General features: G+C 51.7%; 1 long non-coding RNA gene across 1 annotated transcript; it reads left to right on the forward strand.

Annotated features, from left to right (window-relative positions):
* The first annotated feature begins 99 nt into the window (after window positions 1-99).
* LOC112662622 (uncharacterized) lies at window positions 100-26,361 on the forward strand. The gene is made up of 3 exons (XR_003138727.3): window positions 100-829; window positions 2,351-2,446; window positions 26,251-26,361. It is a non-coding gene; the product is annotated as an uncharacterized LOC112662622 (long non-coding RNA).
* Window positions 26,362-27,886: the final 1,525 nt, after the last annotated feature.

Consider the following 27,886-nt stretch of genomic DNA (forward strand, 5'->3'; position numbering starts at 1 on the left):
AGCGCGGCCGCCGATTGGCGCGCTCGGCGGGCGCTCGGGGAGGGGCACGGGCCCGGCCATTGGCCGAGGGGCGCACCTGTCACCGTCCGGGCCGCCCGCCGCCCCGCCCCCGCGCCGCGAGGTCCTAGAGCGCCGGGCTGCCGAGCGGCGGCGGCGGGGCGGAGACGGCCACCGGCAGCCGGACTCGGAGGCCCCGCCTGGGGAGCCCGCGCGCCCTCCCGCAAGTGCTGGGCGGGGCTGCGGGCGCCGGCACCCCGGGTCCCGGCGTGGGCCCCGCCGCCTGGGTCCCGCCCCGGAGACCCGCGGTCCCGCCGCGGCCCGGCGACACCTAGAGCCAGCGGCGCGCGTCTCGTGGCGCCTCCGCGCCAGCGCTTGAGCCTGGGCGCTGCTGCGTCGGGGAGCCCGCTTTGCTCAACGACGGCAGCACAGCGACGACCAAAGCGGTCCCCAAGCCCTGCTCCCGGGGCTCCGGGTGCACGGCAGCACGTGCGTCCCTGTCGTCAGCCCTCTGCAGGTCGAACCTTATTGCATCCTCTGGGAAGTTCTGTGCGTTTCAGACGGCATGCGTGTGAGAGAGCGTGAGTTTGCCTCCCGCAAGTCCTCGCCGTGAGCTCCTGCCCCGCCTGGGCGGAGAGGGCAGAGTCTGGGAGCCCCTAGGCCTGCAGGACCCAGGTCGACTTGGAGACGCTGCCCACCTGCTATTGGGAGGATCCTCTTCTCTGCGGAAGGACACCCGTGGGCGTGCAAGAGACAGCACCCTCCTCGGCTCTGCAAAGTCAGCGGGAGCCCCGAGTCCTCCCGAGGCGGGTCATTCTGCCCCTGGACCCTGGTTAGTCCCCGGGCAGCAACATGCAATGTCTCTCCTCTCCCCACCTGCAGCCTGGAGCCTCGGGGCGGAAGGGCTTCCCCTGGCTGAGCACCGTAGAGGAGTGAGAATCCAGACTACACGCCCCCCCCTCCCGCGGCCCCCCATACACACACTCCAAATATTTACAGTAAAGCACTTCCAAGGGCTTTTCTGGGCCGAAAGAATCAACACGAAGGTCGGGGAGTCAAGCGGCCACCAGCTCGAGGCTTTGCCACTAGCTCAGTTAGCTCTAGTTATCTTGCCCCAACAGGGGAGGGAATGCAGGAGGGGGTTTCAGTTCTTGAAGCCAGCTTCCTAAGCAGGTGAGAGGTGAGTAAAGGACACGGTGGGGGCCCTGGGAGGGGCAGAGGAGAAGGAAAACTCAGGGCAGGTCAACTTTAAAATTAGCAGATCAGGTTGCTGTAACAGGGATTTTTTTTTTTAAAGGTAAGTATAGGGATCTCTTAGTTTCCCTTCAAAGGGTTTTTTGTTTTGTTTTGTTTTGCCTTGGCAAGCGTTGATTGCGGTGATTCTGTTGGCAAGAGGCGAGTTTCTTTTTCATTAAAATAGGGTAGTTCTGAGACACAGTACTAGCTGGAAATTAGGAAGATACAGTGGATAAGGGACAGCAGTGGAAGTAAATGTTATGTGGCTTTGCAAAAAACACTGTCAACTTGTAAATAGAAATTATAGCATTTATGTGGTGTTTGTCTAGTCTTGAGATGCTATCTCTTTGGGGTGGTAAAATGCAGTCCTGCATTTAAGGGGAGAGAGAGGACACTTACATTTCCTGAACACTGCTATATGCCATGAGCTTTCTAGAATTCTCTTCTTTAATCTTCATTGTGAATTAGGAGAAGGATTTTATCCTCTCCATTTCAGAGACTACAGGTCCAAAGAGGTTGAGACTCTTGTTCCCAGCAAACCGTTAAGCCTTAGTAGTTTGGAGTGGACCAGGTCTGCCGCAAGGGCCACACGGCGGTCACCTGCGGCCAACAGTGCTGACGTCCCCAGCCCTGTTTCTCCGTGCCTCTCCATTCCCTTTGGGGAGGCAGGGTTTATGAAGAGACCTGAGATTCTTAGCCACTTGTTCGGGGCAGGAAACCCTTCGCCTTGCAAGGGACAGTAATGATGACGTTCTGGCTGTCACTCTGCCTCCTCCAGAGGGAACAGCACAGCCCCCACCAAGACAGGGGTTCTCTCTAAAGCGGACTGCCTCTCTCTCTCTCTCCTCCCTCCTCCACCTGCTGGGGCAGGACTCCTGGGATGGAGAGCAGTGATTTAGGAGGCTGGGGGAGGGGAGTGAATGAAACAGCCCAAGATTGATCTTGGAGAGCCTGCTGCCCTCTCTTCTCCCCGAAATGCCCACCACCAGGGCTATTTTAGTTAGAGACAGGTGTGCAGTTTATACACAATAAATCTCCCCATGTTCCTCAAAAAAAAAAAAATGCCATTTTTTTTAGAACTCCTGGAGAATTCATTTCACGTCTCTTTGTTCCACAGTAACCATGCTCCTAAACTACTCAGAATCCTTGGCAGGGCCATGCCAGTCCCCCTTGAGAGCAGCTGAGAGCACTTCCTGGAAGACAGATTGGACAGGTATGTGGGGGAAGGCAGGTTTGACCCCTGAGACCACACCACCTATGGGGGCTGCCCAGGGAGGTGTGGAAGAAGCACTAAGCGCCCCGTGGGTCCTGGTCCTGGCCACCCTTCTGACTGCTGTGCTCCTTTATTTTTATGGATTTCTGTTTCTTTATTTAGAAAAGCCGAGGTTCAACCAATGCATTCTATGGGGCTAAAGGGCTTTAAAATTATCATATATTCCGTGTGTGTTAAGAAAAAAGTGAATATATAGTGGAGTTTTTCCGTGAAGTACGGAATGAGAGGGGGCAGAGAAAGAGGGAGAGGTCTTGGAAGTTTGGGGTCTTTGTGTGGTTTATGAGGTGTGAAGCGGAGCGCACTGGGGCTCTTCCTGTTTCCAGCATCTGTATTGATCCAGCCCAGCTGGCTTTGAAGAAGGTTTTGGGCTGACAGGAGCAGGGCTTACGTCTGTTGGAGGGCCCTAGCCAGAGATCAAAGGTCTGGTCCCAGCAATACTCTGAATCTGTCTCTGGGTGACTCCGTCCCCAGCAGCCCCAGTGCACTAGGCAGCCCTGGGACGATGGGGAAACTCTGTTTCCCGAGTGAGCAGCAAAGGCTTGGTGTGCCTTTCATCTTGGCCTCTTCCCTGCCTGGCACGACACTCTTTCTCTCTCCACGCGGTCTCCCTTCGAGATACTGAATACTGCCTGCAGGCGCCCTTCTCCTACTACTTAGAATTGTGGTTATATCAACAATTGCAAAAAAAGACATTTGGGTTTTTAAAAAATATTTTATTAAAATTCAATTTGCCAACATATAGTATAACACCCAGTGCTCATCCCATCTAGTGCTCTCCTTAGTGCCCGTCACCTGGTTACCCCAGACCCCCTTCCCAAAAAAGACGTTTGTAACCCATGTCTATTTGTGTCTGGAATAACGTAGGTATGAAGTTGGGAACAAAACAGAACAAAACATATTCACACACGCAGAGGGTGGGAGGCAGGCATGGATGGTTATCCCGTACATATTGCTTTCTTGATCGGGCAGTGGGGCAGGTACAGGAGATTACCCTGAGACCACCTGGGAGGGCAGTGGACCCTGGGGGCTGCAGCCAGACTTTCCCGGTAGAGTCCCTGTGCACACCCCCTTCCCACCCTGCAGCCCTGGGACGTGCTCGGTGTCCAGAGCCTCCTTGGGGACCTGAGCCAGGCCTAGGGTCACCGGAAGGCGAGTGCGGGGGAGGGGAGTAGGGGAGGAGGGGCAGACCGCACAGGTGTCCCCTCCCCCCCCAGCAGAGCCCCGAGGGCTAAAGGTATCACGTAGTTAGTGCTGCCCTTTGATCTGCTGACCTCCTTCCTGACCCGGGGCACTCCGCCAGCAAAGGGATCTGGAAAGGGTGGGGCCGAGCCTCCGCTCCACCGGAGGGGGGGCCTGGCAGCAGCTGTCCCAACCTTTCCTTGAGGCCCCTCCAGGTCAGCCTCGCCCTTCACACCTGGATTTCATGTGGCCCTTTCGAGATCGCCGCCCACAGTTCCCGGCCTGACCCTAACCCAGCCCACCTCCGAAGTCCCTGCGGCCGGGTCTGTCCCCGTCTACCCCGCCACAGGCCTTGTGCAAACAACCAGCAGAAACGGGGCTCACTGCTGGGGTTTGGATAAGACGTCAGGAGGATGCTGCATGATGTAAATGCCTAAACATTCAGCAACCTAAGAGCCCTACATTTTTGGAAATTTTCTCCAGACACAAAAGTATCTGCTTTACGCACAGACCTTGGGCAGTCTCTCAGCTTCTGTGGACACCAAAGAGGGGACAGGCCTGGCTGTGAGGTGAGGGTGGAGGGCTGGGGGGGGGGGGCATGCTCAGCCCCCGCCCCTGTGGGGAGGCAGGCCACATCCACCTGCTATTTTCCTTCAGACCCAGCAAGCAATCTGAGTGTTTCCAGCCTCTGTGTGGCACGCATTCGAAGCTCCGGGTTACAAAGAGAAATTCCTCCCAAGACTGGGGGAGTACAGGGGGAAGTCCACGTAAGCCCCTCAAATCAAGCTGGAGGGCGACGGTCTTCAGCAGAGATGAAGAACCTCCCCCAAGTAGCTTGTAGTTTTGCTAGAAGAGTTTAATTTAATTTAATTTCAGCATCACTGTTTCATACCGTTGTCAGGAACAAGGTATAGAACACACACGCCCGCGAAGTCAGCTTCCCCCCCTTCCAGTGTTGCAACCTTCACCACCCCTCTCCAGATAAGTGAACACCTAACCTGTACGTTGAAGGGAGTGGGTCTGAGCCTAGGAGCTTTCTTGTTTTGAGACCTGCCTTAGAGGAGCCCAGCTGTGCGATGTCCCCTATAAAACGTGTCTAGAGGCAGAAGGCTCCGCGCTGCAGTTCTGGGACCTTGTGCCCAGGCAGCCCCATCCCCGCTGCCGCCGCTGCCACAGAGGGTCCAGAACCCATGCGGCCCCCAAGGAGGCCACCACAGCTGGGAGGGTCCCTACCGACCTGCGGGGTTGGAGGATACAGGGGAGACGCACAAAGAACAAGATGCCGCTTGCGATATTTTAATGCTTTGGTATATGGACTCATGAGTGCCTTCTGACTCCAAGTTATCGCTGAGTAGTAGCCCGGTAATGTCCAGATCCATGGCGGATAATGGCAGGAAGGAGCCGCTAATTGGTCTCTTTAGTAGTGCTGAGGTGGCAGAAGCTGGGGGTGCTGGCTGCACAGGGAGGGGAGGAGGGAGGGGAGGGGAGAGAGGGGGAGGATGAATTTCTTCTCAAGCCACTTTCCAGAGCTGGATGTTCCCCAGATGGGCAGATGGTGCCTGTGGTCCAGTTCTCTTTCCACCCAGCCCCCAGGTGCACACCCGAGGCCCAAGGGATGGATCTCAGGCTTGGAGTGGACTTTGGCTGGGGGCCGGGGGGGTGTCTGTCAGCAAGTAGGACTTGGCTGGCTTGCCCAGGACGTTATTCCCATGGAGCCTTCCTTAGAGCAGCTTCTCGCCCTCACATCGCGCCCCATCCACGTTTCCTAATGACTTGTGGATGGGGGAGTGTGGTCTGCGGGGCAGAAGGAAGCTAGTGGATGGGGAACCCTCTGTCTACCGTACCGCTGGAACAGGACATGCTTTACCCAAGAGGAATGTGAAGCTGATGTCATAACATGCACAGCTTGGGAAGCCAGGTTTGAAATGGACTCTGAGGCTTGGGGTTGGTCGTGCCCCTGCTCAGCCAGGAGGCCCTCACAGTGGATGGTGTGCTCAGTGTACCCTCTTGCAGAGCCTCACCCACTAGGGACTGTAACTGAAAAATGTTGGGTGCCCCAGTCTTACAGACCCGCACCCAAGTCTCTGAGAAACGCAGGTGCTTTGCTGCAGAGCCCACAGCCACAGGGCCAGCCGTGACCTCCAGGCCCCGGGAGGGGCCTTAACCCCAACCCACTCAGCCACATTGGCCATTAGTGATAATGTCCTCGTTGTAGGATTCTAATAAGTTTTTCCCACTTGGCCTTTGACTAGCCAGGCTCCTGCCTGTGGAACATAAGGGTGGAGAGAGGTGGAATGCCTGCAGCTCATCGCCCGGAGCTGGGGTCCGTTCTTGCTGACACCAGTGACATGGGGCCATTTCCCCTCTTGGGCCCCTGCACGGCTTCTGCCCAGACCAAGGCGTGGGGTGGAGACAGACGCGCCGCCCGGCTCCGCCCCCTTCCCGGTCTCCGGGGCTCGGCGCGGCCCGCAAGATAATTTGGCTAATGAACTCGTTAAAGGGCCCCTGGTGACCCGCCCCGGCCTCCCCTCGGCCCATCTGGGAAATTCCACTGAAAGGCTGGGAGCCGCCGTCTGTCGCCGCAGGAGGCGCGAACCCGGTGACGCGGGGCCCTTACATTAAAATAATTACCCAGCGGAACAGGTGGCCCACTCCGGACGCCCGGGCGCATCTGGCCCGGGAGCCGCCGCCGCCGGGGGAGGGGAGCGACCCGCCCAGGGGTGGGAAGGGCAGGCCCCGGCCCCGGAGCCGGGAGGGCGCGGAGGGGCCCGGGCTCAGCGGCCCAGGCCGGGAGGGGGTGCGGAGCAGAGCGCGGACTCGCAGCGGCGGGCTCCGAGGCTGGACAGACCTCCCCGGCCGGCGGCGAGCGCACGTGTGCACGCGGGAGAGTGCGTGTGCAGGCTTTGCACGCGCGTCTGGAGTGTGCACACGTGTGTGGCGGCGGCGGACGGCAGCGCAGCCCCCAGCTCCCCGTGGCCACCTGGGAAGGTCCTGGGCTCCCCGCCCTCTGCGCGCCGCTTCCAGGCTTCCAGGCCCGCGGGGAAGGAGGCCCGGGTGCTGCTTCAAAAGAGACGCGCGATCCAGGCGCGGGGCCAAGCCTATTGCCAAAAACACATATTACACTGCGACATTCTGTAAATGAGATAATGATACATAAACCCGGATGATAGATGTGACATGCCTGGGATGTCTTCTCTAAATTAGCTGCTCGCATCGACTGCTAATAATGGTGAGTTTATGAAAGCAATTTCAGTGCAAAATGCGAGCGGGTCTTCTTACTCTAATCAGCCCGCCTGGGTTAATGCATGAGGGGGTCAGGCTGAGAATTATTGACACGCCCGTGCCCTTAACCTGTTTCCCAATAAAGCTGATTAGTTTTTGTCAATTCATCAGCTAACCACTCTTGCTGGAACTGCATCAAAGCCTTATTTGCTCAGGGGAAATCAACAAGTCACAGATCAGCTCCATTAAGGGGCTGCTGGGCCAGGACCATCCTGGGGCCTGGGGCCGCCCCCTGACCTCACGCCCCCAGAGTGGCTGATAGCATGGCCCCCTAAATTCCAAGCGCCACAACACAAATGAACATGGCACACTTGCTGGGTCTGAAGACCTACTCTTCCTGCGAGGGGAGGCCTCTGAGCCCAGAGCTTTGGGCAGGTGGTCCTGGGCCCTGACAGTCCTGGTTTGGGCCGGGTCACCTTCCAGTTGAGGTGGCAGTTACAGGGGCCCAGAGTGAGGGTGCCTGTCCCAAGGCTGAATGCCCTTCACCTGCATCCCCACAAGGTGATAGAAGGAGAAGGATTGCTGACTGCGGACTGAGCGGCCACACCACCAGCCTAAGCGCTAACAATGGGCAGAAAGGTGTTATCTGGGCGGGGTTACACCTACACCCAAAGCTGACCCTGACCTTGCTTAGCGACCTCTGTAGGCACACGGGAGAGAGCACTGGGCTTCCTGGGACTGCATCTGGGAAGGGGACCTTGTGCAGCTGCCCTCATCTGTACCCCAGGTGAGCTGGCTGCAGAAGCGGTTGCCGGCCTTTCCCGCAGGCAGGAGGGGCAGATCTGCATCTGGGGGAGGTGATCTGAAGGCCCTGGCCTGTGGGCGGGTGGGGTGGGGGAGGAAAACGTGTGCTGTCCCTTTAAGCCCTGGGCCACCGTCGCCTCCCGACCCCATCCCCCCTCAATTTAATTTCATTAAAACAGAGCATGAATATTTCTATTAAACCTAAAATGAAATATGAAGCCATTTAGACTCTGCCTGCACCAATCACCCAGATTTATGACTTTTATTCATCACATCAAGAGCTTGGAAAAATGAATTTTCTTCACCCAGGAAGGAAATAAAACCTCAGGCTTGGTCATTTCCAGAAAGCTGTTAATTTGACCGTGTGGTAATTACTTTCACAATTAACTAAAATACAAATCAACTTGACAAATTGGGCTAGTTTATATATTAATTAGCCCGCTTAAATTTATTCATTATGAAAAGACAATTTAAGGGGACCTGTGGTGTCTGTTTTATTGCAATAAATTATTGTTAGGAAATGGGTCTAATAAAATATCTTAATATTTAAGGATACTGTATACGCGAGGGGGGATGCTTTATTGACAATTTCATTTTCCAATTAGTAATTTTGTTGTAATATATCCGAGCCCAGGCCTCGCAAGCGGGCAGGCCGGGTTCCCCCAGCCGTGGGCAACAGCCAGTGTCTGGGCCTGGCCATGGGCAGAGGACGGAGTCAGTTCAGCGGGAAGAGCCGGTGTCGGATCGGGTGGCGGCTGGAGCGTCCAAGGACGCACGGAACCTGGGCCGAGATGCTGCGCTGGCCAGGGCCGCCTCCTCCGCCCGGGGCCCCGGGGCTGATTTAATAGAATGTCGATAGAATCATTCGATGCCTTTTAGCTTGTGATCTTTATAAATGTCCCTCTATTAAATTAGAAAATGATTCTCTTCTCGTTTAATTGTATTCTTTCGTTTCTTATTTCCAATTAATTAGTCCTATCGACGTTGCAATATTTTAAGTGACTCGAGTCCGTTTCCAGTTAGAATATATGGGTCAGCACAGGCAATTTTATACCCGACAGAACTATATAATGTGGGTTTTAACTACTCGCTTCTCATCTGTCTTAAACACCTGGCCGGAATGCGGCCGCCGCCCCCCCCCCCCCCACGGGCCGCCTGGCAACTCCCTCTGGGGTAGGTGGGCACCTTCGGCCACCCGGGGCGCTTATTTGTAATTCTGTTTGAGATCCCGTCCCGGCCGTGGCTGGAGGGAGCCGGGAGCCCGCAGAGGAGCCCGCCGGCGCCAGGTGCTGTCCGCGGGGCGCGCGAACGGGGGTCCCCCCCCCCACGGGCTGCCCCCCGCCGGCAGAGCCGCCCTCCGCCGTCGCCCCCGCGGCCCCCGGCGCCCAGGGGCCCCGCGCCGCGTTGGCGGAGGGACCGGGGCGAGGCCCGGGCGGGTCTCGGTGGCGGCGCGCAAGGCCTCCAGGCCAGGCTCCCCGCCCCTTCTGTTCCATTCTTGCCCGCACTTGCCGCCTTCAGGACTTCTCGAGAAGTCACTTCTCGAGAGCACGGCCTTCGCCCAGGCTTCTTTCCAGGCCCCCCGGACCTCGACCTCTGCGAGGGCCTGTCTGCCGCCCCTCACTGCAGGCCGCACCTGTGCCCCTGGGGACCGGTGGTGGCCCTTTCCTCGATGGCGTCCGCCGCCCCACAGCCACCCAACAGCCGGTGCGAGGGCGCAACTCAAACTGGGAGGGATCCACCATCCTTTTGTTTCATGGGCGAATTAACGAATTCCATCCGGGAAGATGTACGGGCTGCTGCTGGGGCCAGCGTCCTCCCCGGGTGCGGGTGCGCAGGCCCGGGCCCCCAGCACCCACCCCGCCCCCGCCCGCCGGGTCACAGGTTGGGGGGGCGGAGTCCACCAGGTGGGCACCGGTCCCGCCGCCCCGGCTCCGCAGGCCTGGGCGCCCGTTTGTCCTGAGGGTCCGTCCTGCAGGGGGAGATGGACTGCGGTGAAAGCCCGGGCCGCAGGAGCCGAGGGGCCGGCACCCCTGCGCGCCCCCACCCGCAGCCGCGCTCACGTCTCCCGAGGGCTCGAGGGCTGGGGCTCCCGAAGCCCCGGCTGGGAGGGCGGCCTGCCCGTTGGCCTCCCAGCCGCCTCGGCGGCTCCTCCGCCTCTCTTTCTCTTCCCTTCCAAGGGGCTGAGGGTGGGAAACCATCTTGTGTATTTCTCACCGATCCTTCTAGTTTACCAGTTTCCCAGGCTTCTTCTCCAGAGCAGACACCCCCCAGTCCCTTCTCAAGGCCTAGGTCCTAAAATGGAAGCAGGAGCCCCGGGAGAAACCCTGAGGTGTCCCAGCCCCTCCCCTCCGCTTGGGATAGCAGGGCTCTTCCGCAGAAACCTCCTGCCTGTGTCTCCAAACCTGGAAGGGTCCAACCTGGCTGGCTTCGGGAGGAAGGTGAACATTTCAAATCTGGACCTTAGGGACTGGCACCTCCTTCCTGACTCCCAGCTGGTGCCTCTTCTCCTGCTGGCGCTTCTTGTATCAGCACCCTTCTGCAGAGCACACCTGCTCTCAGGGGAAGACAGTCCTGGACCATGGGGGTCTTTAATGGCATTTTTGAGCTGGGAGGAGGATTTTTGATCAGGTGAGGTTGGTAGCCCATTAGTTCAGCACTTCTGCCTGCAACAGGAGGGTGGGAGGACCCTGTGAGCTGACTGACTGTGCCAGGCTCCTAAAGCACCTCCAGTACCAACCATCACAGCAGATTAACTTTTCTCTGGGGGTGTAAAGGGCAGGCCGCCTCATTTTAACCACCCTGAAGTCATCTGCTGACTAAAAGAAAAATCTGCTCACCTCCTCTCTCTGGTTATTAGCTCAGGTTGTCTACTGACAGGTTAAGGGGGATGATAGTCCTCACAATGAAAGAGCACTAGAAAATCTGCAGAAGCAGCCTGGCTTCCTCATCCACACTGGGGGCAGGGCTGTGCCTGGAGCAAAATGATGGACTTTGTTTCTGTGTCCACTGTCCAGTCTGAAGGCAGACAGAACAATGGCCTAAGATAGGCCTGCAAAGCCCAGGAGCCCTCATAATGCCCCAAAGTGGGCTGCCTGCCAGGCAGCAAGAGCTCCCTCAGATCGCGCTCTCGGAACACTGCAGCCCGCAGAGGAACTCGGCCTCCTCTTCCCTGCCTGGAGTGACAGCTCCACATACACTTTGTCTCTCCGCCCCTAACAGGCTATTGAATGGGACTCAAAGTAGCAAGTACTTCTGAAGCTACTTTGCGGGACCAGCTTGATACTGAATGACAGATAAGGCAGTAACTTAGAATACCCTTTCTGAGCTCAAGGAACTTTATTCCTTCTTGGAAGAGAAGAAAAGTATGTGTATGAAACAAATAGAAAACCCCATGGGATCAAGTATAATGATGTATAAGAATAAGAAAGAGAGGTGCCTGGATAAGAAAGAGAGGTGCCTGGCTCAGTCAGCTGAGAACCCGACTCGATTTCAGCTCTGGTCCTGATCTCAGGGTCGTGAGATCGAGCCCCACATGGGGCTCTCTGCTGGGCGTGGAGCCTGCTTGGGATTCTTTCTCTCCCTCTGCCTCTCTCCTCAAAGCCTTGCCCTCATGCACTCTCTCTAAAAATAAATAAGCAATAAATGAAATCACAAACTTCAAAAAAATTTCTTTTCAATCATAAGGGAATTTTTTTTTATTTATTTATGATAGTCACAGAGAGAGAGAGAGGCAGAGACATAGAGGGAGAAACAGGCTCCATGCAGGGAGCCTGACGTCAGACTCCATCCCGGGTCTCCAGGATCACATCCCCGGCTGCAGGCAGCACTAAATCGCTGTGCCACCGGGGCTGCCCATCATAAGGAAATTTCTTAAAATTGTGTGTGTGTGTGTGTGTGTGTGTGTTTAATACAGTAGCTCAGTAGAGAAAGGGAAATTAAAATTGTTGAAAAATCTAGTACAAGCAGCTGCCATATGTAGTCGTATGTCCATTTTACAGGTAAGGAACCAGGAGTTTTGGTTGATTTGCCCCCAGATCACAAATCCTGAAAGTGGCAGAGTCAGGATTTGAACCCAGACCCGTGTGGCTCAGGATTCTCCTTGCTCATCACCCTTTGCAACAGCTGGGTGGCTCTTTGCAAAGGTGGCTCTGCAACAGACCAGCTCTAGTCCTAGTACCTCAGAGGGAAAAAATTGCCATCTGTACACAGGGATGATTTGCCCTGTCAGCAGGATAAAGTTTCACATTTCTTTTCTTTTCTTTTTTTTTAAAGATTTTATTCATTTGAGAGAGACAGAGCAGAAGCAAGGGGTGGGGCAGAGGAAGAGGGGGAAGCAGACTCCCCGTGGATGCAGGGCTCGACCCCAGGACCCTGAGATTATTACCTTAGCTGAAAGCAGACGCTCAGCCACTGATGCACACACACACACATACACACACACACACACACACTGCCCCATGCACCGTATTTCTGATTAAAAAAAAAAAAAAAAAGTAAGCACCTCTGGTCTCTCAGCCGGTTTCTTTGTCGCTCGAGAGCTAGAGTTCAAGCAAGTACATCCAGAGGACAGAGCAAGCACAGGGCCACAGGGCGGTTGGGATGCACAGACAGAGCCACCAATGCGAGCCCATGACAACCAGTGGACAGAGGACAGCCACGGAGTGCCAGGGCCAGCTGAGGGGAGGAGGAGATTGTAAAGACAGCTTAGGTGGGTCCAGGTGGTCGGGGCGGGGAGGCAGACACGAGGGGTGGAGGGAGGACATGAAGAGAGTCGGCAGGCAGTTCTGGAAATGCTCCCAACACTGGAAGGTAAATATTAAGTAGGAAGACAATTACAGATAACATCTAAAAAGCCAAAATAAAACTATAGAGATAGGACCAGAAAAAAATATCATAACTAATGGGAAAGGTGAGAAGTTTTTAAGATCCTTGAAATTGCCTCCTCTGGCCTTGTCTCCTGGTGGCCCCAGGTGAGGGGTGGAGTGGTGGTGGGCCCCAGGCCCTGTTCCCGCCCTGGGCATCTCCCCAGGAGACAGGTCTCTCGGTGCTGTGCTGCGGGGAGCTTGTCACTAGAGGAGAGGCCCAGGCACCCGGGATTTCGCTGAGGAAGACCTTGTCAAACCTGAGAAAGAGGGGTTAGGTATCTAGCAGTTGAGGAAGGAAAAAGGGGTGGAATTCTGGCCAAGGTAATTGTGGAATGCTGCCAAATGTGTGACAAGGAGCTTTAGTGTTTGTCTGGTGGGCATTAAAATACCATGAATCATTGACAAGAAACCAAACAGTGCTGATCTATATAACAATTCGAAACCATATTACTCCAAGTAAAATCAAATTAGAGCCTTTCCCCAATTAGGTTACGCAAACGCTTACAGAAAGCACAAAGAATGATGTTCGCGGGACACATGCCGGCGGCCCCCACCTTGCACCTCACGCAACACAGATACTCTCAAGCACAAGGGCTCAACACCCATGTTCTGTCAACATTCTACCTCTAGATAATAAATATGAGACACAGCACACACTGCTTTTAATTGCATCGATAAACTGGGATTAACCCCCAAGTCAGGCTTCACTATTGCAATTAAATGTCCTCAAATAAATTGTTTCCTCAATAAACAAATGGAAGGGGCCGTGTTTGCCCTGAATAATAACAGGTGTAATATTTTACCAGCTAAAGTTAAGTATTAAGTGGAATCACTTGCTGGCCCTGATTTATTCCCTGAGATCGGAAAGTCATTTTTCATACGTCATGTGCTGCTTCAGTACTGTATAAACAGCTAATAATGCACTAAATCAACCTAGCTTGACCTTGCATTTCACCTAAAGCCATCAGGCCTCAAAATCCTGGTGCTGACAGTTCTAAAGAATCAGGAGCTAGAAGCTGTTCTGGAAAGACAGAGTCTCTAGCTTCTAGGATTGGTAAATTAAGAATTGTATGAAAACCTCCCTCCTGACAATGGGCCTGATTTCCTTTATTCCCTTCATTGGCGAAATTGCACTGGAAATTCTGAAAGCCATTATTTCTCGTCCATCGTGCATGCTCACCTCTGCTTTGATGTTTGCGTAGACATAGGATAGACTTCCAAGGCCTTCAGTGTCCATGGACAACTTGTGGTCTCTGTGTCACCCTTGACTTTTAAGGCACCCCTGAAGGGCAAGCGTAGTTATGTGTCCTGGGAGTTTGGGAGTGAAGGGTGTATTAGTTCTCAAATAACCAGGATCTATTCCATTCTTCTAGAATAAAGTAGGATAGAATAATATTCTTGTTCTATGATAGTCTACAGGGTGTAGGCCAGCTCTATCTCTATTGTGAGTGGGGATTTGTTCCAACAGGGGCCTATGCAAACGTACGCCCTGCTGCTGACCATCAGTTTTACTCGGCCATTTGGAAAGTGCATAATCTTTTCTTCTGGTTCCTGAACAAATGTCTAGCCATGAGAATTTGTAAATGACCATTTTGGTGTTCATTATAAAAATAGATCTGTTTATAATCTTCCTATAATTTACTTAGTCTGTTGCTTCTTAAACTTTGCAACATGAAAGCACCCTTTCATTGTACCCTCTAAGCCATATACTTGCACTCAACCATATTAAAAACAACGCATTGCTTTTCTTTAAAGTGAGCCAAATGCATAACCTCTCACCCATATGAAAGGGCTGACACCTGCAGCCCCTAGAGGATCCCAGCTCAACCGGAGATGCTGCAGACTTTGGTAAAGGCAGCCTCATGGAAAGAAAAATGCCAGAATTCTACTAAACTGTCAGTATACTGAGATGATCTGAAAGACACGTCTTCCCTTCCCCCATGACTACCCTTCCTCAATGCCTGGAGACCTGGAGATTCTCGGTTGGGATTTATTGATTGAGTTAAAGAGCAATTTAAGACACATTTTATTAATATCCTCTTCATCAGCTCACTACCCCTCACCCTTCTCATCTTCACCACATCATTCTCCACGACTATGGAGTCACACTTATCTTGAGTTAGTGAATCTTCTACACTTACATTACCGCAGGACTCCTCCTCTTCCTTGGGCTCCCATACAGACAAAAAAAATATGCGTGGGGAATTATTATTAGCATGCCTTAAATATAGCAAAATAACCTTCCTTTGAACTGATGCCCTATAACTTGAGATAAAGAGAGCTTGGTTTTCCCAAACTATTATAAAACATCTTTTGATGATAAAGAATATCAGATGAGGAAGATAAAATATTTAGCATGCAGGACCTCATTCAGGGCATGAATATATCTATAGATAATTGTGAGTTCCTAGGAATACTTGATGGGAAATATATTGATAATACAATTTTTCTTTTGAAAGGGGTTGTAATGATTGCAAATTTGGTTAAATAATTAAATTAATAAGGACTATTTGATTCAAACACGGGCCTTTTAATGATATACAGAGCTAATAATATCCGTCTTGCCAGCTAAAGAGATTTTAAAAGACTGCATCGGGCCATCTACAATTAGAGCACCTAGCTGCCCTTTATTAATGCAACATTAACCTTTATATAAAAATGCATTTGGGGGGGCGCCTGGGTGGCTCAGTTGGTGAAGTGTCTGCCTTCAGCTCAGGCCATGATCTCGGGGTCCTAGAATCGAGTGTCACGTCAGGCTCCTTGCTCAGTGGGGAGCTTGCTTCTCCGTCTCCCTCTGCCTGCCACTCCCCCTGCCTATGCTTTCTCTCTGTCAAAAAAAATAAATAAAATATTTTTTTAAAAATGCATTTAAACATAGTCTGAAAATACTAAAGAAAAAACAAATACAAAATAGTTCACAATAATACCCTTATTTTACTGTTGTGAGTTTAAAAAATGTTATTTAGTTTTCCACAAAATACAGCTTTTCGAGTTTTAGGAAATCCATTGTAGAATAGAGATAAAAATACCTCATCTGTGTCAACACATTTCAGAACAGGATCTTACAAGTCAGTGAGAAGTTCAGGATACGTCTGCATTTTGTATGTAATGAGTGCATTTGGTCACTGGTGTGTGGGAGGCCAGCAGGTCTGGAGGCCGAGCAGCTCCGGCCCTGCATGTTATTATGTGACTCTGGATGAATTACTTGATCCTTCTCGACCACGTTTCCTTATCTTATCTGTAAAATGGGGATAATAGTGTGTCAATCCTAACAAGGAAGTTGGGAACAGTAATGAAAGTGCCCATATGGAGCATCTGGCATGCAGTAAGTGCATAATACGTGCTGGCCCACTAGGTCTCTCCGAGGGATATATGATATTTGCTACCAACTACCTGTGACCAGTGGTGGTGCGGAACTATGTGTTGGTGTGCGTGCCCATTCTGGCCTGAATATTCGTGTCCCCCCAAATTCATATTTGAAGTCCTAACCCCCAGTGGGATGGTATATAGAGCTGGGCCTTTGGGAGGTGCCTTCGGGTTTAGATGAGGTCGTGGGGTAGGGTCCTCATGATAGAAGAGAGACCCCAGAGCTCCCTGTCTGCCTCGTGAAGAGTTGGGAGGAGGCGGCTGTCAGCAAGCCTGAAAGTTCTTGCGGACCAGGATGGTCAGAGTTCCCAGCCTGGACCTCCAGCCTCCAGAACACTGAGGAAGGCATTTTTGTTGTTTAAGGACCATGACTCTGTTATGGCAGCCCAAGCTACAGAAGTGCCTGATAACTAAGGTTGAAAACCAGAAGCTCAACTCACTGTGCTCACGGTTTGGCAGCCTGCAATATGCCCATTCACTGACTTAATCCTCATGTGTCTGTGAGAGGGTTTCTACTCTTGTCCCATTTTACTGATCACAAGACTGGGGCTCAGACAGACTCAGTAAGCTGCCTAAAACCCTCTAGCTGGTAAACGGATTCACACCGAGTCTGATGCCCTTCACTGTGTGTCTGGCTTGATTTGCTAGTTTCCGCCCAGTGCTTGTTGGTTGATTATTGAAGAGAGAGAGTTAGACTGCATTTTGGAGACGCAGATGCCCTGAGAGTCCTGGGGGAGTTGGAATCTCCAAAGGCTGAGCCTCACCTTCCTTGGCTCTGGCTGCTGGAGGTCCATGGCTCTGGCCAATCTGGTGGGACTGGGAGACAATCCTGAGTCCCCTGCCCTTCCTGATCCATCTCTCCTGGGTCCTTTCAAGTGAGTGAGAAGCTGGTGCCACCCATGTGCCAGATCCTGGAAGCAGCATATGCTCAGAAAGCTGGCTTGCTGGCCACCACTTTCCACCCTTTCCAAGCTCAGGCATTTTCTGGGCACAGAGAGTCACAGGAAATGGTGAAGTGGCTTAGAGAGGTAACTTGTCTGGCCACAGAGCCGGTGAAGGCAGAGCCAGGGTGAGAACACACTTATGTGGGACTCCAAGCATATGCCTCTGAGCATCAGAGTCTTCTGTCTCCGGAGCGGTGGGGGCAGGGGAGGCAGAATAAGGTGGGGAGCAACAAGGAGAGCAGAGTGTCTGAGCCCCAACCCAGATGGTGGCTGCCATCTAGGGGGGCTCATTGTAGGCCCAGCACAGTTTGAGTCTTGATAATGTCTCTTTTCATTTATTGCTCACAACAACAGAAGTCTGTTTTCCAGAATCAAAACTGAGGAAAGGAAACTGTTGTTACGTGCCCAAAGTAACAACAGTTTGTGGTGGCAAAGGTGGGGTTCAAACCCAGGGCATCTCCTGCTACCCTCTGATGAGTGTCTTTTCTTTGCATCTGATCCCAAGTTGGGGACAGGACCACAGCTGGAATCTAAGGCAGAAGCTCCATTATCCTGGCTGGGTACCAATAGTGTGGGTGATAGGTGAGGCTGTGGCCCATGGGGCCCATGGTGTCCAAGTGGGTGCTGGGCTTGGAGCAGTAAGACCAGTTCCAGGTCTCATCGGCCAAGGGGAATTTCAAATGTCTTCTCAATGGGGTTGCCCTGGGCTCAAGGCTGATTGGCGCCTAGTCTGCAGTCTAATGGGCTCATGATGTATTAACCAAGAACAGACACCTTAGGGGCTCTGAGCCATCCTGACACTTGTCTCCACTCTTCTGTGAGGGTTCTCACCCCTACCTTTGCCTTTCCTGCCCTGCGTGACGCCAGGTAAGGATGGCTGGTTTCCTCTGGGTTGTCATGAAGTGAAGAGCCATGGCCAACACCATGAGGACCTGGTGGAGAGATGGGGCTTGCAGGGTTGGGGCCATGGTGAGCAGGGCAGGGAGGGGGGCTGACGGGGTTAGTGGAAGGGCGCAAGGCAAACAGGGATGTGCCAAGGGCCAGCACAGACTCCACCTCAGAGCTGAGAGCTCCTGCAAGGAAGAAGGCCTAGGGCCAGTTGTGTGTGGAGCCATAGCCATAGGGGGTAGGGGGTGGGGGAGGGTGGCGGAGGTGGGGGTGGGGTGGGAGCAGATAGGTGCTGTGTTCCAGGCACTGGCCAGGCGGTCAGAGCTCCGCCTTGGGCCTTGTCCCCAGGCCCCAGGTGCCGGGCAATGGGGGAGCTCCTCTGGATTGTCTGGAGATGGCAACACCTTACATATTTTGAAATAGTCCCGGGCTCTGTGGGCATGGGTGTCAGTGTCTCAGCGTCTTTTCATCTTTAGAGGACTTTCCAAACACTAAATGCAATTTATTAAAAAATGTTTTGTAAAAAATTAATTTCCCAAGAGCTTCCTCTATATTACTCTAATTGCTTTTCCTTGACTAATTTTTTAAACAGCAGTTTAATGAAAAAAAAATCCAAATATTTCTAGATGAGAAATGTCTCGGTGGGAATTCAGCTTTCAGTGGGGTTTGTAATCTTTATATCTAGGTTTATATATTACCCTTCTATTGACACTACTTTTTGATTAATATTGTGTATAACATTCCTTAATGCATCAGCAGAATTAATTATGCAGAAACATTCAGGCACACGGACATTATATTGATGAAATGACGTTTTATTGACAAAATGACAGTTTAATACTGAGCTTTCTTGAAGCCGTATATCCAATCGATCGCCTCAAGTCTGTGAGTGAATCTGTCGGAGTCAGAGTGAGGTAAATCTGTCCTGCCTTCACCAGGCGCACCAGTAGGTGGGTGTGGGGCCTCAGGCGCACACACTGCGTTTCTGTACAACATGCTGATTTTGGTGAACCTCCTGAATGAATATGAAAGCTTATTCATCCCTGGTGTACTTATTCACATTTTTAAAAAGATTTTATTTATTTATTTATTTATTTATTTATTTATTTATTTATTTATTTATCTATCTATTTATTTATGTATGTATGTCTTTATGTATGTATGTATGTATGTATTTATTTGAGAGAGAGAGAGAGAGCACACAAGCAGGGGTGTGGGCAGATGGAGAGGGAGAAGCAGACTCCTCGCTGAACAGGGGCCGGACATGGGGCTCGATCCCAGGACCCCGAGATCATGACCTGAGCCGAAGGCAGATGCTTCACCAACGGAGCCCCCCCAGGCACCCCTTATCTGCATTTCTTTTACAAAAGTCTGCGACTCACACCTTTTACTGACACAGGCTCACCTTCCCCTGTTTAGTGGGTTGAGTTTTGTTCCCACAGAACGCGTTTGTTGAAGTCCTAAACTCTGCTACCTCAGGTCACGACCTCGTTTAGAGAGCGGGACTTTACAGATGGGCCCGCGGAGACAAGTCACTGGGGGGTCTGGTCCAACATTACCAGTATCCTCACGAAAGGGGAAAGTCCGACAAGCCACGAACGCAGTTGGGAGCTCTGCTACCCGGTCAAGGAACCACCGGGAGCTGCGGGGGAGGCCCTGGACCGACTCTTCCTGCCTCCTGTGGAGGGAGGCGGCCTTCACCTCTGACTTCTGGCCTCCAGAACTGTGGGAAGACGGATGGGTGTTGTGTTAGCGGCTCAGCCTCTGCTACTTTGTTCTGACCGCCCGACAAAACTCAGTTTCCAAACTGAGCGATGCCTTCTTCTGTCCTCCTCACAAGTGGAGACACGCAAGCCGGTCCTGTCAGCCGGTGGAGCAGCCTTCCTGAGCCCCCGGGCTCCAGCTTACGCGGGCCTAGATGGTGGCTAACTGGGGGCGCTCTGGGCTCCCACAGCCTGGTTCTCTGGCCGGACCCTCTGCACAGAACTCGGTCTCCTGCCCCGGGACTGGTCCTGAAGACTGGCTCGGTGGAGCTGGGACCTGAAAGAGGGTGGTTCCTGTTGGAGACATGTTCCTTTGGAGACCACTTGTGCCATGAGGATAAGTCCCCAGTGCAAGCTGGTCCTGCTGCCTCGGCAGGCAGCAGCAGTGACCACCCGAGAAGGGGCTGCAGGCAACCTTCAGTCTCCTTGAGAGGGTCATGCCAGAGCAGAGGGTTCTGAGTCAGGGCCGCTTGTCTGGCCTCAGGACCCACGGTGGGAGCCTCCCGCTGGCCCTGGGAAGCAGCACCTGTCAGCAGCCTTTGTCCCCTTGCACAAGGGCAGCAGGCAGCCACGGAGGACAACAGCCTGCCTGCCCACTGCTGATTGTCTGCATGTCACCTGGCACTGTGTACCTGGTTGACACACAGCAATCTTCTGCTGGGGTTTGGCACCTTGTTGGAAGGAGATCATTATTCCAATGTGACAGCAGGCTTCGGTGCCTGAGTACACCTGCTTCCCAGAACCCACGTCAAACCCAAACAGAGCTTGTCACAACACCTTGGCCAGCGGGGTAACCGGTAACTAGCATCTCGTCATTCTCTTTCTTTCATTACCAAAGATGATGAACTTTTATATTTATTTTTTTTAAGATTTATTTATTTATTCATGATAGAGAGAGAGAGAGAAAGGCAGAGACACAGGCGGAGGAAGAAGCAGGCTCCATGCTGGAAGCCCGACACGGGACTCAATCTCAGGTCTCCAGGACCGCGCCCTGGGCCAAAGGCAGGTGCTAAACAGCTGAGCCACCCAGGGATCCCCAAGATGATGAACTTTTAAAAATATATACACTATTGACCTTTTGTATTTTCTCTTAGATTGTATCCTTTCCTTTCTGTTTGGAATAGCTTTATTGAGGTGTGATAGCCACACAGTGAACCACAGCATCTTTGTGAGGGACCTGGCTGGCTTGGTTGTAGAACATTTGACTCTTGACCTCAGGGTCGTGAGTTTGAACCCCACATGGAACATTGAGTTTACTTTTTTTAAAAAGATTTTATTTATTCATGAGAGACACAGAGAGAGAGAGGCAGAGACACAGGCAGAGGGAGAAGCAGGCTCCATGCATGGAGCCCGACGTGGGACTTGATCCTGGGTCTCCAGGTTCATGCCCTGGGCTGAAGGCAGCGCTAAACCACTGAGCCACCCAGGCTGACCAAGTTTACTTTTTTTTTTAATTTTTAAAATTTTATTTTATTATACATATATTTTTAAAGATTGTATTTATTTATTCGAGAAACAGAGAGAAAGGCAGAGACAAAGGCTGAGGAAGAAGCAGGGTCCATGCCGGAAGCCTGATGCGGAACTCGATCCCAGGTCTCCAGGATCACGCCCTGGGCTAAAGGCAGCGCTAAATCGCTAAGCCACCCGGGCTGCCCAATTTTAAAATTTTAAAAAGATTTTATTTACTTATTCATGAAAGACACACAGAAAGAAGCAGAGACACAGGCCGAGGGATAAGCAGGCTCCCTGCAAGGAGCCTGATGTGGGGACTCAATTCCAGGATCTTGGGATCATGACCTGAGCGGAAGGCAGACATTCCACCACTGAGCTACCCAGGGGTCCCTCAAGTTCACTTTAAAAAAGAAATAAATAAAGCAAAATGTACCACTGGATAAGTTTTGACCTGGGTGTACACATGCAGTGAGACATGACCACAGGCCAGGTGACGCACACACCCATCACTGAACAAGATCTTCTGGCACCCTCTGTAAGCCCTGGCTTTCCCCTGGCTTTCTATTCCCAGGCAATCACCGGTCTGCTTCCTGTGACCACAGATTATAGATCATACATAACACCCTAGAATATAGACTCTTTTTTTATCTGGCTGCTTCACTCACCATATCTATTTTGAGATTCATCCATGTATCAAGTATCCCTAGTTTATTCTTTTTTTTTAAAGAGTGGTAAAAGCCATATTTTTAGGTAGCATCTTCTGCCATTTTTTTGCCCCATGAGATGGCCAGCTTTTTCTTATTGATTTATAAAAGCTCTTTATATTTAGAAGGCCCTACCATGTAATTATTACATATGTTGCAATATTTTCCCCAGGTTTTTATTTACAATTTAATTTTTATTATTTAAAACTATATATCAGTAGTTCAAGAATAATCTCATTTGTTTGTTCACCGGGATGATACTGATAACAGAGAGAAACAGAGCCACTGTCTGGGTGGCCTAAGATAGTTTTAGACCTTCTGGGCATCTCCTTCTCAATGGGTAGGGGAGCACACACAGGATGCACGTCTCATGATTCAATGAAGCAGGAAAGCCAAGGAGGAGAAGGTGAAAAGTTACAGGGTGCGCTGAACTCTAACTGCAGAGAAAAACTGGGGTTTTTCTTCCAGTTGTTTCTATTGCAATCCTGTTTTGTCCCCAAATTCCCCTGTTTGCACACTAAAGACCTGCTTCCTTGTGCAGTTTGTGAAAATGTCCTAGGGTGTTTTCAGCATCCTTGCTTCCTCTACCATTTGGCCTTCATTACACTCACCCAGCAAAATGCCACCCTGATGTCTCTTAGCATCTACACGGTCACAACTGGGCACATAGCCATGCTGAGGAAATTGATGATCGTGGACAGCACTCAGGCTTATCCCCTCCCCCAACCCTGGCAACCACTGGTCTGCTGTCTGTCTGCCCAGACATTTGCCTGTTCTGGAATTTCCTATCAAGGGAATCCTAGAACACATGATCTCTTGGGACCCACTTCTTTCATTTCGGATGTTTCCCAAGAGGAGCCATGTTATAGGAGATGTCACTCCTTCCTTTCCTTTTATTGCCAAATAATGTTCCACTGAATGGAGTGACCACATTTTACTTACTTGTTCATCGGTCAATGAAGACTTGGGTGGTTTCTCTCTTTGGGCTCTTGTGAAAACTATGACTTTGAACATTTGTGTGCAAGTTCTTGGGTGGAATGGCTGGGTTAGGGTAAATCTGTGTATAAGTTTTGGGCAAGTATGTGATGGTCAATTTTACAAGTCAGCCTAACTGGCCACAGGTGCCCAGGTGCTCGGCCAGACATGGCTCCACATGTCTGTGAGGAAGTTTTTGGATGAGATTAACACTGGAATATGTAGAGCGGGTCCAGCAGATGGCCCTCCCCATGTGGGTAGGCCACATCTGGGCCCTTGGAAGCCGGAACAGAGCAAAAAGGCTGAGAAAGAGGGAATTCTGTGGCCTGATAGATGAGAGGGAAACTGGTCTTTGCCTGCCTTCAGAGTTGGACTGAAGCTCCATCGGTGTTCAGACTGGAGTTTACACCCTCTGATCTCCTGGTTCATAGGCCTTCAACTTAGGCTGGAACCACATGGTGGTCTCCTGGGTCTCCAGCTTGCTTACTGCAGGTCCTGAGACTTGTTGGCCCCTGTGACTAGGAGCCAGTCCCTTACCATAAATCTCTACATGTGTGCACACACATCCTAGTGATTCTGCTTGTCTGCAGAACTCTAATACAGACCATCGTGATGGACCTTGTGCCCTCTGCTGGGTGAGCACCTGTGGAGAAGGTGGTTGTCTGCAGGCCAGGACACAGGCTTTGCTGGGAACTACATCTGCGGGCACCTTGATCTCAGGCTTTCCATCCCCACAACTGTGAGAATGACATTTCTGTTGTTTAAACCAGGCAGTCAGGGGTATCATGTTATGGCAACCATGCTGATGAATACCAACTGGGAAAATGTTTTTCAAATGGCTTCACCATTTTACACTCCCACCATCAATGTGTGAGGGCTCTCCATGCCTTTACAACACTATTATTGCTTGAGTGTTTAATCATAGCCATCCCAGTGGGTATGACGTGTGGCATCTCATTGTGCTTTTGAGTTCATTTTCCCAATTGCTAATTATCTTGAACATCTTTTTGGATGCTTATTGGCCATTTGTAGACCTTCTTTGAAGAATGTCTGTTCAGATCCTTTGCTCATTTTTAATGGGCAGTTTGTGTTTTTGTTGTTGAATTATAAGTGTTCTTTACATATTCTACACTTTTCAGGTGTATGGTTTGCAAATATGTTCTCCTACTCATTGGGCTGTCTTGTCACTCTCTTGAGGATGTCCTTGGAAACACAAAAGTGTTTAGTTTTGATGATGCCAAATTTCAAAATTTTTAAGGAAGATTATTTATTTATTTATTTATTTATTTGACAGAGAGAGAGAGAGCACGAGCAGGGGGAGGGGCAGAAAGAGAAGCAGGCTCCCCACTGAGCAGGGAGCCTATAAAATCAAGGTGTCTGCACTCTGCCTGATATGGAGCTTGATCCCAGGACCATGGAATCGTGACCTGAGCCGAAGGCAGACCCATAACTGACAGAGCCACCCAGGTGTCCCCCAAATTTCAAATTTATTTTCCTTTTGTCACTTGTGCTTGTAGTGTCATGTTTTAGGAGTACTTACCTAACCCAGGTCATGAAAACTCGCTCCTGTGTTTTAGCCTAAGAATTTTTATAGTTTCAGCTCTTAAATTTATGTCTCAAAATTAAATAAAGTTAATTGTTCTGTATGGTGCAAGGAAGGGATCCGAAGTCATCCTTTTGCGTGTGAATATCCAATTACCCTGGGACTGCTTGCTGGAGAGCCTGAATCAGTGCTGCCTCGGCCAGGGATAGTAAATGTAGCTGCTGAGGCAGCCACTCTGAAGTCTCAGTGGGGTGTGTGAGGCTCAGAACGTGGGAAGAGCGACCGCATGCTCCAGCCGCGTGAGTGTCCCGGGGGCACTGTTGCAGAGCACTACACCCCAGGCAGCTGGGAACCATGGATGTTGCCACTGTCTCTCCACCCTGGAGGCCAGAAGTATAAAATCAAGGTGTCTGCGCTGTGCCCTGGGAAGGCTTAGGGGAGGATCCTCGTTTGCCAGGCTTCCCCGGGGGTGGCAGGAAGCTCAGGGACCTGGGGCTGGCAGCTGCACTGCTGAGTTCTGCTTCCACTGTCACCTGGTCATCTTCTCTGGGTGGACCGGGGCCACCCTAGTCCGGCATGACTTCATCTTCAGGAATTCCACAGGCAACAACCCTATTTTTCAAATAAGGTCATGTTCTAAAGTCCTGGGGATTAGGACCTCAGCCTATCTTTTGGGGGGCACAATTCAACCCGTAATGCCCACCATGAGGAATTTAAGTGGGGTGACAAAGCAGATCGGAAATGCACCAAGCACAGAAGCACACAAGAGGACGTGTAACACGTGTTGGCTTCTCTGTGGGGCCAGTGGGATGAGAAGGGCCCCAGGGACTGAGGAGGAATGGGATTGGGCTTTGGAAATGAGTGGAGATTCTTCTTCCATGAGGGAAAACTCTGGGAAAAAAGGCCAGAGAGAAGAAAGACCTGGGTCCCCCGTGGGGCTGGCAGCAGACACTATGGGTGCCCCCAGACCCTGTCACCCGGCCTGGGCCCAGACCTGCTGCTGTGGGGCACTGAGCAGGGTGCCAGATGCAGAGCCTGCTGGACTGTGGGTGACTTAGGGTCCAGTGCTTTCCCTGGGATCGTGCCACGGCTCACCTTTCCTAAGAAATCATCCTGATCCACCTATCCCCTTCTGACACCCCTGTCCCTTCCAGATCTTTTTAGAGAGCCACACCTCCTGGAACCTCACAGGCTTTGTCCCCACCCTGAGTTTCACTTCTAGCACAGGGAATGGGGTCCACCGGGCGGGAGACAGGAAGACAGATTACAGGCCAGATATGTGATCCATCGGAGGGTGGCCATCTGGAGGCTGACTGGGGAGCCAGGCCACTCTTACATTTCTATTTCCATGGATGGAATCAATCCCAGCCATTGGATAAACAAGGCAGAGAACAAGTTCCTGGATTGACTGAACATCATCTTTCTATGTCAGGCATTTACATCAGCATTTCCTGACCCGTGTCCAGAAATGCAGCTGAGTGACCTCTGCATTCACACAACAGTTTGTGACGTGCACGAGCCATCGGGTCACGTTGGCAGATGCATCCCCTCACCCAGCCATAAGCCTCGGGGTTGAGCATCTGCAGGTGCAGGAAGCGTGCAGCCTGGGACACCAGGTGCCTGTGAATGTTGCTTCGTGTGAACACCTCCGGGTCCGTGAGGGTCCATGTGGCCTGCACATGGGGTGATCGCATAATGAAGAGAGAGGAAATACTGACATGTTGTGTGTCTGCCACCTGATGATGGCCTAGGAAGAGATATCTCGGTGCTAATGGAAATGTGATTGATGTAAGACTGTGATTCCTGTAGTGACTCCAAAGGCACAAGGCTCACTTGTACAACAGATAAGGTTGGAGGGAGCAGCAGGAATCCCAAGGCATTAATCCTGCCTGTATTTCTGGTGCCAAACGCTAATAAGTAGCTGATTGTTTTAATTCAGATAGGTACCACCACTATTTATTGTATTCTCCAGATCGGGCCTGCCTGCTGATGAGTAAATCAATAAGAGCTTCATTATTTCATTTCTTCTCCCTCAACAGAGCATCTGCGGCTTCAGCACGACACACTGTTATTGATGTGACAATCCCGGAGGGGCGGCCGCGGAGAAGCACATCGGACGTACTCCAAATTCATAAACAAAAGTGCTCTGATGTGATGCTTCCTACGTGTAGCTGCCGTTCTTAGCTCCAGGCCCCCCAGGCCCCTGCCATGGGAGCTGGTGACAGGTGGCTCATTGTCACCCTTGCGTTTCCCTGTGTTGGAAGTGCACCCTGGCCCCTGGGAAGATGGGCCCTGTGGGGACCCAGGGTTCATTGTCTGGGCCAAAGGAAATGCTGCAAGGGCTGCCGGACCCCTGGCCTGCCTGCTGTACAATCCCGGCCTTGCCGCCACTGTGTCCCCACACCCCAACTCAGCCTGCACACTCCAGACCTCATGGGGCCTGCGCCCTGCCACCTCCCTCAGCTGTTGGCTCTGGGTGGGTTCAGACAACGGAGAGGCAGGTGGAAGATGGGATAGTCGGCGGAAGGGAGAAGCCAGGGTGCGTTTCCCTGTCTGACCCGAGAGGCATCCTGGCAGACAGAGGTCTCCTCCAGAGTCTGGTAAACGGTCCCCCTTTTGTTCCATCTGCTTCCAGAATGGTGGTGGCTTCCAGCTACTGCAATTTCTAGTGTGCCTCTAGCGGTCACCCACTTGGTTTACCTGCTCTTCCACCCTTAAGACCTCCCTCGTTTTAGATACGATCGAGTGTTTTCTGCTGTTCCGGCTGGAACCTGGTTCCAGTCCCCATCCTAGGTCAGGGATCCATTATCTTTTTTGTGCCATGGATCACTTTGGCTCTTTGCTGGAGCCTGAGGACTGCTTCTTGGAAGAAAGTTTTTCAGGGACGCCTGGGTGGCTCAGTAGTTGAGCGTCTGCCTTCAGCTCAAGTCATGATCCCAGGGTCCTGGGATCGAGTCCTGCATCGGGTTCCCCACAGGGAGCCTGCTTCTCCCTCTGCCTGTGTCTCTGCCTCTCTCTCTGTGTCTTTCATGAATAAATAAATAAAAGAAGAAATTTTTCAGTGCATAATGAAAAATACATGGGCTTAAAAAGGAAAACAATTATATTGAAACATACTTATCAAAATATTTATTTATTTTTTTTAAAGATTTATTTATTTATTTATTCAGAGAGAGAGAGAGAGTCAGAGACACAGGCAGAGGGAGAAGCAGGGTCCATGCAGGGAGCCCGACGTGGGACTCGATCCCAGGTCTCCAAGATCATACCCCGGGCTGCAGGCGGCGCTAAACCGCTGGCGCCACCGGGGCTGCCCTATTTATTTATTTTTAAAGATTTTATTTATTTATTCATGAGAGATACACACACACACACAGAGAGAGAGAGAGAGGCAGAGACAGGCAGAGGGAGAAGCAGGCTCCAGGCAGGGAGCCTGATGTGGGACTCGATCCCTGGTCTCCAGGATCACACCCTGGGCTGAAGGCGACACTAAACCGCTGAGCCACCTGGGCTGCCCAAAACATTTAAATAAACACATGCTAAAGTGGCACACACACCTCTTTATCAGTGGGTGACATGGCAAGTCTCATGGAGGTCCTAATGCTTCCGTGCTTTGAAGGAGTGATATGTATACCCAACATCCTGAGATCTCTGCAAAAATGTGGTGCATCCTGAGAT

Source organism: Canis lupus, chromosome 16 (assembly GCF_003254725.2).
Source record: "Canis lupus dingo isolate Sandy chromosome 16, ASM325472v2, whole genome shotgun sequence".
Lineage (NCBI taxonomy): Eukaryota > Metazoa > Chordata > Mammalia > Carnivora > Canidae > Canis > Canis lupus.